General features: G+C 34.5%; 1 long non-coding RNA gene across 5 annotated transcripts; it reads left to right on the top strand.

Annotated features, from left to right (window-relative positions):
* Positions 1-4,925: 4,925 nt before the first annotated feature.
* Positions 4,926-17,508, top strand: LOC126758662 (uncharacterized). Of its 5 annotated transcripts, XR_007666871.1 has the most exons (6): positions 4,926-5,532; positions 6,667-7,105; positions 12,714-13,265; positions 16,457-17,003; positions 17,100-17,255; positions 17,320-17,508. It is a non-coding gene; the product is annotated as an uncharacterized LOC126758662 (long non-coding RNA). The 5 variants fall into 5 exon arrangements; XR_007666870.1 differs by having other exon boundaries at positions 16,457-17,255; XR_007666874.1 differs by having other exon boundaries at positions 16,457-17,255; positions 17,307-17,508.
* The last annotated feature ends 828 nt before the right edge of the window (positions 17,509-18,336 follow it).

The following is an 18,336-nucleotide window of genomic DNA, read 5'->3' as shown; positions in this document are numbered from 1 at the left end:
GACAGGCAGCGAATGCCGAGAAATTACGATGAATATTTAACAATTACAATGATGAAGGAGATTGCTTCTGGGTTCGTTATTTTCTTTGAAGTATAGTAGTAAAGCTTAAGGCTCTAAGTTCTTCCCAGCTACAATAGTCATCTGACTTTATTTCGCTCCCTTCCATTCATATATTTCATTTGTTGCCCTTTACTAAGTGTCCTCTGGTAGGCAATCCAAAAGGAGAAAAAATGAAAAGTGGTAAGCGATGAAAGTGAAAATAATCACAACACAGGAAATCTTCGTTTCCAGCGATTTCCGCTGATTACCTTTGGCCAATGAGCCAAGGAGTAGAAATAAGTACATACAAGTATAAAAACTCAAATACACATACGACTATAACAATTATATCCGTGTGTATTACTGAAAATTATGTGAACTGTATGCTTTTCTACGGTAAAAATTATACAAAAAATGAAGATAGTATTTGAAACCATTTTAACCTTTCGAAAGCGACATAACACTTTGGTACATCTGGTTCAATATACAAAAAAATGAACTTTGTAGTAATATTAATGTTCTTGTATATATAATTATTGGCTCAACTAACATTAACCGTAACCAATTTATACTCAACATGATAGTATTATTAGTTTTAAATATTCGGTGTGACAATGCTCTGAGTATTAAATAGTCCAAATAAATCCGTAAAAATCGTGCTTATTATGGTTTGTCGTCGGCCTGTTTTGGTGTATTTCGAGAAAGCCATCCATAAAATGCTTACATAAAAGGACTTTTTGTTGGGTACATTTTTGCAAGTGTATACTTACATAAACATATGTTCTATCATATGCTGAGCCTATATTTGGAAAGAAGCATACATCTAGTTACATTTTAAAAATAAATGAGTGTATTTGCGGACTTTTTATGCCCGTCACGTGCCTCTATTATGATGCGTAGAGTAGATATTTTCAAAATAGAATGCAATAATTAGTTTTTTGTATATACTCCTCAGACTATTTGCCAAATATGTTTGCATGCAACCACTGAGAGCATCTTGGCCATTGTTTATCACTCGTCATATGCTCACCACTCAAAGAGCTTACTCTAACCTCGCTAAATCTGTTCAATTGTAGAAACTAAGTGACAATAAATAAAAGTAATAAAAATATAAAAAGTTTATGAATATATACTGCAAACTAGCTGCTGCCTTTTTGCTACTTAATTTAAAATCTTAAAGACTTTTGTATTCCAACTAAGCCCCTACAAATCTGTATATACATGCAGTTTCTTTCTTATTCCTTTTTCCACCGTTATTATTCACAATAGAAACTTTCTTAGAACTGCTCAGTGCTTGTCACCTTGTCTCTTGTTTCCTGTCATCAGTCGAACTATTTAACTTCTTGCCACTGTACAGTTACATGCTGCAATAGCACTTTGTTTTCGAATAAAAACATGTACAATAAAACCCTTATGTGCAATCTTATAAGTAGAAACTGATTTATTGTTGGACTCTGTAGTGTTGTCATTTGTATCCTCTGAGGCTCCTTCAGTCCTTGTATTTTATATTCGGGTTTCTTCTTATAGCCATTAAAAATTCAATCGGTTTTTGCATCACCTTTTCTTTTATAAGAATTCAGAGTGCAGATGAATGTGAGTATTCGAGCCACTGCAATGGGCGTTGCAGCAACTAATGTGAAAGACAAATTCACTGCTGTTTTGTGGCACCAGTTTTGTGAGTTTTCTTTGAAGACTAGTTTGTAATTTACGATATAATTTGTTTCAGTTTTGAAACTTAAATTATACCAATAGTCAAAAACAGGTAGGGGTTTCATATAGTCTCATAAAGTTATAAGTTATAAAAACACGAAATTTAGGGATGAGAATTGGATTTGCGAGAGAGAGAATTTTTGTGTGTAATACAGCAAAACTTTTTTTTAAATAAGTGAAAAAGTTTATAATTTTATAATTTTACGATGCGTCATGATAAGTTGTGAGCATTTTTGTAAGCAATTCTAAAGGCAAAACAGGAAAGTAGCAATGAAAGGCGAAGGTGTCTCCTTTAAAAAGCCTCAATGCTGTAGTTTTTATAAACCCGTCTGACACAAATATTCCATAAGCATGTTACGGTTAGTAGTATTAAGTATTTTAGTAATTAAAGGATGGAATTTGAATCGCTTGAAATTTCTACAATGGTTCCGCTGCTGAGGGAGAAAAACAGACGTGCAACCTTATTTACAATGAACATTACATACACAACCCGATGATGCCTCACCAGGGTGTCGCAACATATTCCCAGCTAGCTTGGCTTGTCTCTATTGTTGATAAGAAGTGGCAGAATGCCAGTTTTTAGCACTTCAGGTGCCTTTTCCATATTGCTGCTATTCCTTCGGTGGGGCCTCTTCTTCAGCATTTTTCACTTTCGCTTTCGGCTTTTGATTCTAACAGCATTGGTTCGACATAAAGATAAATGATTTACATCTATTAATTGCAGAAAGTCAGTCAGAAAGAATACAATCAAAAATCACCACTTTTGTCAAATTACGTACTCTAACTGACAAATTGTTCCAATAAAAGTAAGCAAATTAGATGATAAATATAAGATAATTGCTTTGTCAAAATTGGTTATAATTATCAGGGTAAAATGTAATAAATATACAGGTATGTATCTAGTTCACTTAAATATTTTATATTCATTGTATTTCTCATATTCAAAGCTGATGTCACATACTTTATAACAAGGACTGAAAGCTCTTAAAAGCTTCATAAATATAGGTAGCAAATATGAACGGTATTATGTTAACTTTGTGTGAGCTCATTCTTGTTTTAATGTACAAAAACATACATGTATTTCGTTTATCTTTTCCATTCAATTTTAGTGACATTTGTTTGTTCTCATTTTATCGGACTAATAAATATTATTCTAAATCAACAACAGCGCGCAGAATGTTGCCGTCTTACCTTTTTTTGATTGTGTGTGCAACTATTCTTCTAAACAACTTTTGTCACCACAAATAATTAATTTTAAATTTTCAAAAGCCTTCTTTAATTTACTTTTAAACATATTTTATCTTTCCTTAGAGTTCAAGAAGTCGTATTACTTGATTAAAGTACATAAATCTCCAAACAAATTTTTCAATACCTAGCTAAAATTCATATTTAAAATGTATTCACTCATATTACTTGGCCCCATTTGTAATACCTTGCTGTAAGGAATAAAATAAAAAAGCCTGCAAAAAAGCTAATCAAATTAGCTGGGAGCTAATTAAAAAGAAAGCACCGGAAAGGGTACTCACACAGCTCTTTTGATTTTGGCTTTGTGAATCCTTAAGTACATATAAACCTATGGCCTTGTGTATATATAAATATTCTTATGTTGATATAAATATGTATGTATGTGTCATCTAATCTCTGCATTTAAATAAGTTTTATTTGAAATAAAACCAGTTGCAACTCAAAATCACTAACAAAAAGGACACAAGAGAAAAATGAATGTACAAAATGTTTTCAAGATTAATTAGATAATATGTGCATATATATCAGCAAGTATGTCTTTGACTCATATGCATACTAACGTTTGCCGCATTTGTTTTCTGCTCTTTTGATTCCTATGTCATTTCCTATCTCCATCAAAAAGTCTTTGCTTTGTCTGCAAACATAAACAAATTAAACGAAAGTGAAATTCTTTGCATATTTGCACATGTAGATATTATTTTATACATATGAACGTGTGTGAATTACATTGGTGCAATTCACTTGGGACTTTTGCCAACAATTTTTGCTAAATAAGGCATTGAAAAAGACCCCCATAAAATTGATCACAGAAAATGGGAAGTAATGATGAGCTTTATATAGAAATTATTATCTCCCAAAATTCTAAAGACCCCATATTGGTTCTGCGAGTTTAGTCATATTTACGAGATCAGCGGATTGCTTTTATACAACATTTACTCTAAAGAAAAAAAAATCAGAGACGAATCTGATTCCGTTTGTTCAGCATCACTTCGCATTATAGAAAAAAATGTTGGCTTATTCTTATTATTATGAATTTAGTTTAACTGATCAGATCTTCAATACACAATCATAATATTATGATAAAATAGTTGTTTCAGAGATTTTCTGCCGAAATTATAGAACATCATTCCTTAAATGTTATTTCTGCATTACTACTACTACTTTCGCGAAAATCTGTTTATTACTCAATCGTCGCAGCCCAGTACTATTTAGTCAAGAATTCTCAAAAAAGGCAACTTCGCCTACCCTGGTATGGTAGGGAGGAATCGCATTTCACGTGCTCAAAGAAAACTCTTTAACTACATTATACTTATGTGCTCTGGTTGGTAAGAACACGTGACTGTGTATTTAGCTGACGATTCTTTGTTTACACTTGAAGTTTTTGGGACTGAGCTCGTAAACGGGGCGATCGTGTTTGAGCTGATGATAAGAAAAAGAGAAAGCGAGAGTTGCGAGTTGAGAGCATGGTTTGAAATTTAGTACAACTTTCTAATAGTTCTTTATGTCAATGCATTCGTTTCTCTTTTCTTTTATGTATATTTTCATTTAACACTAGCTTAATGGAGCCCACCCAATCTCGCAGAAGAAAACAGGCATTGTCACCGCCGACTAAACAAGAGAGTAAACTTCGTGTAAATTCTTCTGTTAATTTCAACAGCAACGACTTTAACAGTAAAGCAAAGCGCAGCCAGAGAACCCTGAAGCCAATACTCGGTAAATATTGCGGCAGCTGCGAAAGAGGCCACGTGGACACCAGTGCTGTGCTCAAGGATGCAGCAACAGCAACAGCACTAACACAAACACATAAATTGGCATTTTGAGCAGCGCCGCCTTTGCACTCAAATACTCGTACATCCGCGCTGGTCGCATTTGCCCTTCCGCTTCCGGCTACTCGGCTGGGACTTGGCTACTTACCTCAGTCACAGCGAAGATGCAGTACAGTTTAAAACGTAGACCTGAAAAAGCCGGTACGTTACTAGTCGGCAGTAACTAGCAATGCGGAAATAGAACGATATATTAAAGAATTAAAGCAAAGCCCAGAGAAAGCAGAAAAAATTTCACAAAAACAAATTTTTACTTCCAAGTATTGCGCAGCTAAAGAATACTATTAGCTTATTCCTAAGTAATCAATTTGTAGTAAAAAAGCGAATTAAAGTGCAGTTGTGGTGGGATAGCGTTGACTAAATGCCTAATTGCGAATAAGCGATGAGTGGCAAGCCTCAGTGAAAATTTTTATACCGTTCAGGCATACTCATCGGCTTTCAGTCTACGACGTGGTTGCGTGTGTGTTAGTGCAGTTCTTAATCTAGCGATGGTCTGTTGCTGTTCTGGTAGAAAAAAATTTAAAGCCCCCATAGCAGAATACATTTAATTGAACAGGCGTGTCTTTTAAGAGGTGTTCGCGCTTTTCGCGCCTCAGCTCACGGTTTCCGTTACACAACCAACATCTACAATATCTGTTGTGAAAGTGACAGAACAAGGATCCGCAACGTGCCTTTCGGAGAACAGCGACATTAGCGTCATCATGAAGTTTGAAACGTACGCACCAAAAGTCATTAGTTCGAAGTTAATTAGCGTTTTCAGAAATTTAAATCTGCCTTGATTTTATTCTCCTTGCTATATCTAATTTGTGTCAAGTGAGGCAGGTTAATGAATGCACTTCAGTATTATTAGTTTCGGTTTTTCTGAGGAATAGTTTGTGTTTAATTTTTGCGCTTTTGCTTTTTAATATTTACTTCACTTGTGACTACATTTCCAGCGTCGCTGCTACATTAGGTTCTGCTAAAAAATACACTTTTGAGGCTGTTATTTATTTTTTCCTCACTTTGTGAGCACTTCCTCAACACGTGCGAGCGCAAAGCTTTTCTTGTTCATTCTTTCGCCTGTGGCTGCTCATAACAATCGGCCTTGTAACCGTGAAAGTAAGGACAAAGGGTAATATTCTGAATGTTCTCCTTTCCGCTTCTGTCTCACCGCCTCCACCTGTGCAAATGCTAAGGGAACATTCATTACGCTAGGTTGCCTTCCTTGTAAAGGTTTTATATTCATTTCTATTCTAAGCTCCAATCTGGAAGGCTTTTGGCTAAATGCTCTCTTTTGGCGCTCTATTTGCATAATAGTTTATGGATCCTATCAAGCGATGACAGCGTAACTGATTATTAAAAATAAATTACGAGAATATTTCATTCAATCCAAAAAACATGCTTAGACCAATGAGACTCATTGTTGATATTTGTTCAGTCATATTTTTATGCTTCGATTTCGTTTTCTTCTACTTGACCAAACAAAATTTGCCAAATGCCCAACAAATGAAAGGCCAAAAAACGTTTTGTGAATTTCTAATTCGGTAATGATATATTTTATGCGGACAAAGCGCGACACACACATCTTATTATTAATAATATTGTAAATAATATGGAGAATTCTGTCCTGGGTTCGCTTTTCCGTTTTGCTGTTATGAGCAAATAAGAAATAAAAATGTTAATATTAATCGAAATCAAGAAATGAAGAAATCAAATGGCAATTATTTCCTTCATGTATGTAGAATTAACAGTTATTTGCATGTCGATTGTGTCTGCTGCTCAGTGAAAAGTTTCTCAATTGCAACTTTTATAAAATTTAAATCCAAAGTATTATTTTGCTAAGCTCGTAATTTGTTTCTTTAAAATTAAGGTCATTTAAGTCCTTTAAGTCATGGCAATATCGCTGACCAAGAGTTTATTTAAAGCCTTTAAGCAGTTCTAAGTAAAAGCAAGCAGAGCAAAAATAATAAGGAACAGGAAGTCATGCAACAAAATGGGAATGGCGCGCTACTTGAACAGAAATTAAGACAATGTTCACAACGGCTCACTGAGTTCACCGCTGCCTTACAAATACGCACTCACTTGAAGTCCTTGTAAAGTTTTTGAATTATTTCCGCACTCTGCCTCTCCTACGATTTAGAATAACTTTGCTTCCTACGGGCTTGTTGAATTCATAACTGTTGAAGGGCGAGAAAACATTTCGAAAAGTGCAAAAGTGCGAAAGTGACAATAATTAAAAGTAAGGATGTGTAATTAAGAGGGCAACAGGTGTGCTTAGAGTAAAGGGATAAAATTTTTAAATGTCACAGGTAATAATTTTTCTTTTCCTGTTGCATACTTTTGAACAATGTCACAAAGTTGATACACAAGCTTTATTTAAAGAAGTAATTAAAAAGCTTGTACCCTTACTTTTATAATACAGCCTGGCCACGCTGTTCGTGAATTAAATGAGAATTTGACTGTTTTTTTTTACTCTAAGGCACTTTACATTAGTTGTGGCAAACATGTAATTTGATAACGGAATGTAACCGATAGGATGTGGGATAAAACCATGAATTCAAGACGACGCACTCACTTTGAATCATATGACAAATATTAAACAAGAAAACACGTTCATGAAGCTAAATACCCTTCACAGATACAAAATGTTCCTTATAAGAACTTGATGCTGGTCTTTCAGTTTGTGTGGGTGTGCAAATTTTATATCGATATGTCAAAAACAGACAGACGGCCGGAAAGACAGGCGGACATAATTAAATCGATTTGGCTCTGATTATTTATACATATATGTATATATATTTGAAAATTTTCGGAGTTAATTAATCGCAGACCTTTTATGGCTCGTCCACGAGTGCGTACTGAGAAGCCAGATTTATTTACGAAATATGTACAGATAAATGAACGTTTCAAGTACACAAGCATGGAAATCCATCTATAGTGAAATAGCAATAATTGTAATCGCTCTCTTTGAAAAATGGAACCCTTCGAATCGGAAAGGAAAGGTCAAAAGGGTAATTCAATGATTGATAGTGAACTCTTTCAACACACAATTGTATATGTAATTTTATGAAAATTTACTACAACTTAATAACACCAACAATTAGTACATAATCGGAAAAAGTAATTGAATATATTTGTAACTGGTAGATACATATGTATCCCTATTTTTGAATTGGTAATCACTATGTACGTATAAATTGTTTAAATAGTTGTCACGGACATTTGGAATAAAAATACCGGGTATTTTTAGTATGCCATTATAATAAATTAATTTATTAAAAAGGTTTTGTATTTTTACAAATCGTATTATATTAAAATATATATTTGACACTTATTTCGGTTGACAAAGGAACTTAAATGATTACTGTATGTATAACAGCGCGCCAGATCGTTGTTGTCAAATCGCTTGACTTAGCGCGCGGGACGGGTGTTGAGCTCTAAGCGGAAGATGTTCTGAGCCAGTAATGTGATGAGTTTGAAAGCGAACGAATGTGTCCATAATCCTTTGCCCAGCCTTTTTGTTAAACACATGATTGATGGAGATGTAAGTTGCGTTGTGTGGTGATGTATGAGTGTGCTGTCATCGGAAGTGCTGTATTAGTGTGTGCCAGTTTTTCTGGGTAGAGGGGGCAGATGCTTAACTCATTTAAACAGTAATAATAAACCAAATAAAGACTTTATCAACAAAGGATGTAAGTTCCTTATCCATATTCTATCGGTTGACACAATTTTAAAAACGTTTTTGTGTGTATCTAAATGCGCCATCTTCAACGGCTTAAAAACTCAATGCATACAACTATTTCTTAAAAACCGCAAGTATAGCCATAAATAATAAATAAAATATTGCAGGCCGCATATACAAAATTGTTACCGCAAAAGATTTCATTTTGATTGTCAGAAACGTCAAATTGAATCCAAATGCAAATTGAAGACACGTCATGTTCGGTTGCAGGTTCATGTCAAGGAACCAGAACGATTACTGTAAATATACTATTAACAATAAACAACAACAATAATTGTCGTATTTGCAAAAGCAAAAGTGATTTTACCTCCAAAATGCATTGAGCTCTAAAGTCGAAGATTTTTATCTGAGCCGAAGGAACGGAGCAAAGCTGCAACGAAAGCGAAAGGAAAATAAATAAATGCTATGACAATATTACTTATTTTTCGCCGCAGTAGCACAAGTATGTCATTGCAAATAGCAATCTGCATTGAGGCCACAACCACAGGAATTGCAAGAAGAACAGCGGAAAAATAAATCAACACCATGAACATAGAATCCGCATTGGCAGTGACTTGAAAATAAAAATGCACTAGACACTCACATACAGCTAAATGGGTATTGACTTATATACTTTTAAAAGCTGACCTTTTTTGGTATGCCCAAAAATGTGTGTCACCAATGTCGCGACATACACGCATACATTCGCATGAATTCATGTCCAATGTACAATTACGAGAATGTAGAGAGAGAGAGATGTTGTATGGGAATTGAGGCAATTGCGAGGAATCCAATGCGAGAATAAAAGCAAAATTGTATATGAAATATGAAATGTAATTGTATATGAAACATGAAATGCGTATCACTGAATAACAACAACTGAGAAGACGCCAGTTCATTCACACGGCCATAAACACATAGAAGTACAAATGCACTCCATTTATCATCCATCTAATCTCGAATTCTCTGTTAGTGACAGCAGCTCCTGGTGCACGTGGCCACACGGTTCCCACTTGGGACAAGGCGTGACTGTACTGTTAACCACTCGCATTGCTCAGTAGATGCTCGTCCTTGACATTTTCAATACATTTGAGGACGTGCCACATATGAGGTTGTCTACGTGTATATTTGTTCATTCAGTTAATATGGACTCTTAATGATTGCGTAATCGAATAACATAAGTGAAAATGTACTCAACATGGAGCAAAAAAGTTCGGCTGGCTTATTTACTTATGAAGTGAGCCACAGTCTTACGGTTTATGAGCATATGCATTTAATATATAAGTATACGGTGGCTTTGATGAATCAAGCTAAGCAATTCTAACTTGTTTTCAGTTTAAATTTCTTTACTGAAAGATCTTTAAAATACATAAAATACATACAAATACAAACATACATGGCAGACAGCGTAAAATAATTCAAATTATTAAAAAAATAAGTTTGTGTAAAGGGTTAGGAAATACTTTTAAGCTCAGTGTGCAGACTATACACAATCAACTACTCAATGAATCATCGTTTCCTAAACAGCTTAAGTCACTTCAAGATTATTAATAAAATATTAATTTCGAAACGTCCTTTTCCTATCAACGTGCTACTAATTTTTAATATTTTTATTGTTGTTGTTACGAGCTCATGCGTTAGTATCAATGTATGCACCATATACTCTTCGAACCACAAAAAGGTTTGGCAGGGCGAGAGTGAAAGCCTAATCAAAATCAGCTTCAAAGGCCAGGTTGTCAGAAATAGGGTTACGCCTTCATCTTAATGAATTTGTTCGCCCTACGCAGTCGATTTGAAAAGGTCATTGCACAAAATTGCTCAACAGAAGCTTGAAAGGATATCCAGCAACAACAAGGAAAAGTTAAATGCGCCCAAAATATTTACATCATAAGCAGATCACACGTCACACGGTCGTGGCAATTTAGAACAGCTACAACTCGTAGCTATCAAATACTATCTGAGCTTAAAACTTTTGAACATGAACGCAAATCTTCATTAAATCTAGGCCATTTTCATCCGAGTATTAAAGGTGTGACACAAAAATCTTCTACTTTCCTGAGGGTACCCAGAAATATGGTGCGATAAAGAAATTACAGCAAAGAGGCATTGTGGAAATTGCGAGGAAAGAAATTAGTATTCTCTGCCGCTAATGTGGCATTGTGACAACTGTCGACATAACCGTTAAGGGAGTTATTTATCAACTAATTTTTTAAGCTTGAATATTTTGTTTGTTTTGTGGATTTGAGTCTTAGTATACATACTATTCCTTACGTGCTATAACATTACATTCGTGTTGATGAAAAAGTGAAGAGCACAGTTTTTGGTGTATATAAAGTGATAAAATTTCAACGTAAAGCATTGTTTTCATCAATATTGCTAACATTGGTGCATTGCTGATAAAGTTCCAGTCTCTTTGCGCGTCATCTCCAAATGTATTAAATGCAAACAAATGTCGTGAAGTGGATTCAAAGCAAAATAGGTATACACACTTACACAGAAGAGGAAGTTGTTGTTCGACTGTTGATAGTTTCAGCAATAATCAAGTTTGTGCAAATATTGATTTGAAGCGTGTTAATGGCAAGCATTTTCTCTGTGATTGTGGTTTTGTGTCATCAATAACCGCAATCAAACTCACTTAATGAAATCTAAGCATTTCCCGTGCCAGAAAGGAAAGCATTGCAAAGCAAAGGAAGCAATTAAATGTGATTTCGCTGATCACAAACCTCAGCTTGCAATTTCGAATTGGGAAGCCAATAATGCGGAAATTAGTTCTTCACTGCGAACTTTAATAGCTCTTAGCTAATAAATCTCTTTTTTTAATTCAGGCATTTAATTTAGTCCCTGAAGTTTCATAAGGAAACAAGAGTGCTTGCACAATGTGGTGACAATTAACATAATTTAAAATGAAAAATTAAAATGCGGGTAAACAAATCTTGCTCTTTTACATGACAAGAGGTGGGTTAATAATTTATTGGAGACAAATTCCATTTTAGTTGGGTTCTCGAAATCTGTTGTAGTTTTAGGTGATTATGTACTTTAGTGAGCGATGAAAACTCCAAGAAACGAAGCCAATGTGTTTTTAGTATTTCCCAACAAGAGACATTAATTTAAGTGACCACAAACCCTCCTTAAGAATATAAGACACCCAATTCTATTTTGCTTTCAAACAAAATTAGTTTCCTTTATAAGTATGTAAGCCTCTCAATCCAAAGCCTCACATATTAACCAATTTCAGTAAATGTTCAATAAACCCAACAAATCACTTTGGCATCGCCAATATATCAATAAAATATGTGTGTACGGATAATGTGAAATGGTGGTATTTCTATACCACATTAATTTAAGTGTGTGTTATTCTTTTGTTGAAATTACCAAAGCATCCCTACTGCTATTATACCACGTATGCTCATGATATTATGGTGGATAGTAAAATTTGCCAAATTATGGACACTAAACTGGTTAAGCGGACAAATAGTTAAGCTTAAGTTTGGCAACGCCGAGCCATTTCCACGAAGCAAAGGTAGGGCTCTTCGTGTCTACAAGTACCGGAATTATCTGTGTGCCTTATAAAATGCGAAAATGGCGCTTACTTTAAGTTACTTATTCGTGTAAATTTCAGTCAAAGTCGCATATATTCCGAGCTATATACATTTATTGACATCCAAGCTTTAGTAGCTTTATTATTGCTTGTAAATAAGCGTGCGTGTACAAGAGCCCACGCATATCAAGTTTCTTAAAAATCCTCTATGGCCGATATCATCGGCTTCATTTGCTTTTGCTGTGATTTTAAGGATAAGCCTTACTTATTTTTAAATCTCCAGACTTTAAGTTTCGTTAAGGCATTATAAGTTTTCAGCTTGCCAAATTAAGGTTAGAGTAAAATGCGATGAATGAGTGGTTGATTAAATGATATTGAGATATTGAATTTAACCAGATGTCGAAAAGCTGTTAAATATTTTAATACTTTTTTGAATTAAGAGGAAGTCAGTATAATATAAAAACATTAATTCAAATGCATATGCATTTATATATGTATCTCACAATACACCGTTTAAGAAATATTTTGCACTGGTTCTCTGCTGGCTGGCTAACTTTTTGTACCTTGTCAGCAGTTTAATATTATTTCTCAGTGGCTGATTAATTTGTAAAGCAATTTCGCACTTTATTGTTCTTTAAAGAAATATATTCAATTTCAGTTTCATTGTCCTCACCGCAAAGCTCACACTAATCGCATTGTCTTATGCAAATGTTACAAAATGAACCCAATTTGGGTGTTAATGGTGGTAGGCTCAGCCAAAAGACAGCACTGTAAGCGTTTATACACACTTGTTAGTACATACATATAGAAGAACATACTACATTGCCCATTTACGTATGAGCAACATATTTCCACAAATACACGAGACTTTGGCTGAGATAATACGGAATAATAAATTTTGCACTAAAACTGGTGAAGAAGCTAAATGAGTCGCAAAACAGTGGAATTGTGTAGTTGAAGCAAAGTGGTTGCTGATGTTATGTACGGTATAATATATGAATATAACTGTTTGTATGTGTTTATTTCTTAATTTATTTCTTTCAACTTCGTAATTAAAATTCCTCACACCGCATTACAACAGATAACAAAGCACCCACAATTGTTCGTCAAATACTCCAAGTTCATTGTTCCGCCTTTGCCAAAATAGTTGCTGTCTATCCTAATCGGCCTGAAAAGACTTTGTAACAGTCGAAACTAAACACACACGACAGTAAGGGCACCCGATTTTCAGCCATTGTCAACGTTTTAGATTTTCCGAAAGTTGATTTTTTTCCGATTCTTGATGTTCTTGCTGTTTGTAAAATCTGACCACCGCCACCGACTGCTGACTAATTATTAATTTCGTCCCACAACCATTTTCCCAATGCAGCAGCACAAACTTCAGCAACTATGATTATGGGATTAACGCCAGATAGTGAGATTAAGTTAGCTTACTCTCTATCACATATCTTATCTCCTTCCATAGTTTTTTTTTAATAAATTTATATTCTATACAAAATATGTAAGGTATTTTGACATTTTCTTTGAAATAGAAGCTACATTTTCCTAATATTTTTTTTATGACTTTCATTAATTCTTTATATATTATGTTTTAGAAAAATCGTTAAACTTCTTAATCTATAGTATTAAAATATTGCCAGTAAATATTTGTGGTTGATTGCAATAACAAAATTTTAATTTTAAATATGAACTTGCACAGTTATTAATTCTGATAGAATATACCCATATTTAAGGTGCTTATGGGTTGGTGTGAAGACGAGGAAACAAGTAAGAGGGTGCTCCTATTGTTTAACTCCTCCTCCTCCTAGTTCCACTAATACACATTCAAAATACAAGATAAAGGCCAATCATTTTCTCCCCAACAACACTTTACCTCAAACTTCATATTGTCTTCTTACATAGCATACATTTAGGGGCAGGTTAAAATCACTTAATACCGCGCTCTGTCCTTTATATAAACCATTCCTATCTAGAGATGAGTATAACTTACCTTAATTTATGTCGGTTTACTGGGTAAGCCGGTGAATCCCACAGGCTCCTCGCCGCGTCTCACCTCCTCACCATATCCTTCTGCATTACCGCCGTTTCACAAATTTCCATTGCTTAAATGTGCTGGCACAAAGTCACTGGCTGGTAGCAATAGCAAGCTAAGTACGTACAACAATAACAATAATATCACACTAAATATCAAGAACAAGCAGAGACACCAGCAGCAAGCGTTGCTTTGCTGGAATCGCTTGGGACAGATAGGAACACCCCCTGTGTACGAACAATGGATGACATAGAGAGGTCTCTGTTAAGTTAACTCTGTGGTCTTCCACAATTTTGGTTAGACACAAAGTGTCATTCCGTTTCTTTTGGCGTTAGCCTCAAAATAAGCTTTGTCCTTTGGGTTTTTGTGGTTTTGGTGGTTTTAATGGTTTTTAGGTTATTGTGTATTTGATGTATGGGTATTCTGAGTGAAATACATATACATACTTGTATGTACATATACATATGTGCAGTAAACATCGCGGTTTCTTTGCTTTCAATGAACACTTGTTGGTGTTCAAACAAAAATTTATTATTCAGCACCATCGCTGCTCGCAAGACCCAGCTCATCTACTAATTTTTTCAAATTTCTGCCTACTTCCGGTGGACATTGGTATTTTTAACTTGGTCTTTTATAAATATTGAACCTCTTTTTTCCAATAACGGTCAATATAACGTTGGTTTACCTCATGCATCCCATGAATACAACGGCATTCAGCAGGTAATCTGGAAATTTCAATATAAGAATCAATAAAGCACTGCAGATGGATAAAGCAAAATAAAAAAAAAAAAAAATAAGAGTACCATGCAGTAAAGGCGAATTATAATTTAGGCTTCAGTGATGGAATTGGTGACTGCGGAAAAAGATAAATTCGCAAAGCGAAAAATATGTGTCGATGGATAGAGGTACGGGATGGCAAGCAACATAAAGTGGTAATTGGACCTAAACTGTGGTTTTTCTTATTGTGGGGTAAAATACCACTACTCACACACAATTTCTCTTTTGGACATATTTCTCACATACGCATGAGTAGATACCTTCTTTTGTGTAACATTTTCACTGGCGATTGTGAGAATACCCCTTTCTATTTTATTTTTATTTTACAATGGTCATATACACAAACTCGTAAAGAGATAATCGAACTCGGAGTGCTGTTACAAGTAATTTTACCTTAATTTGAATTATTGCTTATCTGATAGAAATTAGCATAATTTTCGGAGAAGATTAGCAGTAATTTTATAGTTATTCGAAATTCATAAAATAATAATCAACAAAATTTTAACAAAAGCACCTTTAACTGACAACAATAAAAGCAATTACAAAAATAATTTACCAACAATGGATACAAAATATCCGTTATACGACAAAAATAACAATAGGAACGCCTACTACTTTCGCTCTACGATTAATTAGTTATAGTACGTTGGAACAAAGTGCCGTAGGGAACGATCAAAATGTGAAAAAGTCACTGATAAAATAAAAACAAAATAACGCAACAAACCCCCTGAGTCTGAGGAAAATAGGACATCACAAAAACGAAAATTAAATCACAGCAAATGTCTCCTTTAAACTGTTGCTTGGCTCAGAGAAACGCCTCCGGCAGAAAGCGAGTGTTGGTCCATTGCACTGCGAGTTGTGTGTCACCTTTATTAATTCCACCTTTCATTTTGCTAACATTCTTTCCTTCCTTTCTGAAACACTTTTGTTAATGCTTTCCCGTTTTGAAATCGCGAATACGCCATGGTGGCGCCCGAGAGGTTTGATTGTAGTTTCCGATGTTTTTCATTCCCAACATTAACAGTGTGTTATTGGTGTGAATTGCGGTGAGCGGAATGGGCTTTTTTTTCGTCTCCTTCAGCAAGACACACAACAACTTAGCGTAACAGAAAGAGTATATGGGGTATTCCATACCAAATCGACCGCTTTTGAAGCCGACCGCTTTAGATTTTGCTGAAGCTTATCCATCCTTTTCTACCCTTTGAAAAACATTTTTGAGAATTTTTTCAAACTTTTTTGTCCAACTTCAAAAAAAGTTATGAATTTTTCAAAAAAATGGCTTTTTATTTTCAAATAGCTATAACTTTTGTAGAAATTGACTTTTGGGGACCTTTTTTAAAAAAAAATTTTTGTTTTTGAATGAACTCTTCGAAAAAATATACGAAAAAAATCTAACACGATCAATTATATAAAATAATCGGGTTTCCTAAGTAAAATCGTAATTTTTTGGAAGTTTGCCATTTTTTGATAGTTTGCCTTTTTTTCAATTGATTTGACAACTATCCCTGCCAATCCCGGAGTTGGCTGATTTTTTTTATATTTTTTGAATTTTTTTCATTTTTGAAACTTTGACAATTTTTTTTTGACCACAGCAAATGGCAACACCACAAAACGTCATCACTTGTGATCAATACGACAAAGCGCTTACAACCAAAAGTAAAATATTGTACTATGTATATATCAATTTATGTTGGTATGGCGAAGTGGTAAAACGGTAAAATATTCCGAATTTAGGTGGCAGTAGACTCGTTTGGAAATAACTGAGCAGATAAGTAGGTAAGAACAATATCAGAATCACGCAGACGTGCACTGTGTTCACGTAGTAACCTCCTTGAGAAAAGCATCAACAAAACAAAAAAAATGAATTCATAGTAAATATTTAAATATGTTCTATATGCTCATTTATGCTCGATATGAGAGCGAGAGTGAATGAGGAAAGTAATGCTCACAGTTTCTCCGGTGAAGCCCTAAGAGAGTTTATGAATTCTGCAACTCAACGACAGCACCAGAAAAAATCATGTCCATACGTCCATAAATTCAGATAGATATCGAACTTTGCTCAAATTGCTCATACGCCTCAGCCTACCCACGGCACAGGACGACCATCTAAACTTAAATTGGACTATTTTGATAAATAAAGTATTGGTTATTTTCAATCTAACTAACCACATACAATTTTTTTAAATCATTCTGTTAAAAGTCTCTTACATTTTCTCACTTCTAATAACTTTGCAGGCTGACGAGCCGGAACTTCCCAAGACCTCAAAAGTAGTAGTAGGTGCTTAAGAGCTCGGGATAAAACAAAACATTATGAGCTGTAGGCATCAATTAGGATCCCATATTTGAATGCAATAGCATAGAACGCATTGAGGTGTTCTCCTGGGAGCCTGAGTAAGTCATTGTTGCACTTTTAATAAAGATTTTGAATTATAATTTTGGTAGTTTCATATTTCAGCAATTTTACTACTTCCGTTTCCACGTTTAAACCGGCAAAAGATTTTGTTGTTGACGATTAACGCGTAACAATATGCCATTTGCAATTTACGTATGTATTAGGAAGAAGAGTAGACATCAATCACTTCATTATATCTTGAGCTGATGTGTATCTCAAGTCTTAATAAAAATAAAAATGTAATAAATCAAAGTTTTTCTCTTTCATAAAAACGGAAAATAGAACTCCAGGTAAGATTAAAACAAGCAATAAATTTTCCAAATTTTGTGGGAGAAGTTTTGAAGTTTTAAGCAAAACCTAAAAGTTTGGAGTGCCAACAAACTAACAAGCCCATCTGTGACAATCAAGAATATGGAATGTAGAATGTCAAGAAATAGTTGGGATATAAGATTTTACAAAACAGGAATCTGACGTAAATCAGAACTTTTGGTATATATTAAATTAGCTCTAAGTGTTTTTAAGAGTGAAGAGATATTTAAGCTACTTGAGAAAAATAACAAATTGAGAAGTATTCGAAAGCTTATGCAAAGATGCATAATTAAAACGTTTTTAAAGTGACGTCGAATGTAGCACAATCTCGTGATTAGGCCTAATGTAACAAAAATGAAAAAAAAGACATATCCACTTAGCAAATTCATAAGCAGCGGAGCTTTGAATTTTATTTAGACACACACGAATGCACTTCAAATAAATAAGTTTTAAAAATGCGCGCGCTGTCAAAATTATATACCCTAATGCTCTCAGGTGAGCAAATCTATTTAAATTCATGCGTCCATGAATGGAAATGTCAGAAAATCAAAAACCATTCGAGGTCAGTATTTGTATTTGCGTGAAGCAAAACAGCACAAAGACGGACATTCCGAGCACACACTCGTTAAAAAAAAAAGTTCAAAATATCGAAAATGATTGTGATGTATTATTGAACACGGTGTTGAGAATATCCCGGTGCTCAGAACAAGGCTTATGCTTCATTTGTGGCAGTAATCAGCAAAAATTATTTCATGAATATATTTAAATGAA

Source organism: Bactrocera neohumeralis, chromosome 5, assembly GCF_024586455.1.
Source record: "Bactrocera neohumeralis isolate Rockhampton chromosome 5, APGP_CSIRO_Bneo_wtdbg2-racon-allhic-juicebox.fasta_v2, whole genome shotgun sequence".
NCBI lineage: Eukaryota > Metazoa > Arthropoda > Insecta > Diptera > Tephritidae > Bactrocera > Bactrocera neohumeralis.
This window is presented reverse-complemented; position numbering and strand designations above follow the sequence as displayed.